Source organism: Amia ocellicauda (assembly GCF_036373705.1).
Source record: "Amia ocellicauda isolate fAmiCal2 chromosome 11 unlocalized genomic scaffold, fAmiCal2.hap1 SUPER_11_unloc_2, whole genome shotgun sequence".
NCBI classification, from domain to species: Eukaryota; Metazoa; Chordata; class Actinopteri; order Amiiformes; family Amiidae; genus Amia; species Amia ocellicauda.
In genome coordinates, this window is record NW_027102660.1 from 307,881 (window position 1) to 309,413 (window position 1,533).

Below are 1,533 nucleotides of genomic sequence, written 5' to 3' on the forward strand. Positions count from 1 at the left end.
GTAACAGCAATGTCGCCGATCCTGCTACGGTCGTATTGTAACAGCAACAACATGTATCGATTTTAAAAGTGTCAGTTCCAGCGCCTCGCAAAGCTACCCTTCTGCGATCGTTTGTTCTCAAGGTCAGGATTTCTTGCCACTCCGAGCAAGAGAAAACGACGGCCAGCCTCGGGGCAGAGAGATGGGGACGGGTAACACAGCACTGGCACGCATGCACCGCGGGTTGTTTCCGCCCGGTTTCGAACCGGGGACCTTTCGCGTGTGAGGCGAACGTGATAGCCACTACACTACGGAAACCGACCCGTCCTGGAGTTTCGAATGGCTCCCATCGAAGCCGGCTGGTAAAACGCACACAGGCGTTTCCCGTGGGCCAGCCTGTGAGATAAAGGTTTCTATTTTCACTGACCTATTTTGCATTGCTCAAGGGCACATCAGGACACTTTGGAAACTCTTTCAAAGGAAGAACGCCCTGAGCTATGACAAGACTTACACTTTTCCCAACAAGGTGATGCTCAATGGCTTGTTCAAACAGTTGCTGCTCGTCTTGTGCCACCATCAGACAATCACAGAGCTATTGTGCCTTCTACACCTTACGGTAGCAACAAATCTAACTACTGCTTTACTTTAACAATAATAATGACGGCGACTACGACGACAACAAGAACAACAACAACAACAACAACAACAACAACAATATCATCATCATCATCATCATCATCATCAGATTTTAATTAAAAGACCACCAGACTATCAGAGCTATACTGCGCCTTCAACTACATAAGAGTAGATAGTAGGGTTTTTTGGGCGCGGCCTATTTGTTATGACGTATGCCCTAAGCTTATTAATATTCCTACGTCATAATTGGGGGGCGTGATTTTAGGTAGAGTTATTTCCTTAATTATTCCTACGTCATATCCGTCAGAAAGTGTACACCCATAAAACCCTGAACATCAAGGCCACCCATAAATACCCCCACCCCTCTGAAGGCAACGCCCCGAAACTCTCCTCTCTATTTAAGAACCCGCGCTGCTTTTAGGCAATACCTCTTTAATTCTCAGCATCAGAAACATCCCGCTTCTTCAACATGTCCAGCGACATCAACATGAAACCCCGCAAGAAACAATCCCGGGCAAGGGTTCCTGTACTCACCATTTTGAAGATTGAACGCTCCTGGGTGTTGTTCTGGGGGGCTCGACGGGGTTACCGCTTTAAAAGGTATCCCAGCTATGTTGGAGTGGAGCTTTTTGCTTTGGGAGAGAAGGAGGGTACGTTGGAACCTTTTGAGACGGTAATTGAATACTCTTATGAGGACTGGTTGAAGGTGATGGCCTGGAGAGATCTGGGGCTTGTGGATAAGACTCTAGAAGGCTTGCAAGAGGGTCCAAGAGAATGCGAAATGGAGTCTCCGACTCAGGGTTTTGAAAGGTGTGAATGGGAAAGCTTGCAGAACTACGGTAGAGTGGTGAAGAGTCTATCTCTAACTACAGATCGTAAGGTTTTGTTTAGCAGTACCCTGATTACAAACCCTATTGA

The 1,533-nt window shown here is 47.0% G+C and overlaps 1 non-coding gene across 1 annotated transcript; it reads right to left on the reverse strand.

Annotated features, from left to right (window-relative positions):
* Window positions 1-224: 224 nt before the first annotated feature.
* On the reverse strand, window positions 225-297 carry trnav-cac (transfer RNA valine (anticodon CAC)). The gene has a single exon. It is a non-coding gene; the product is annotated as a tRNA-Val (tRNA).
* Between the last annotated feature and the right edge of the window lie 1,236 nt (window positions 298-1,533).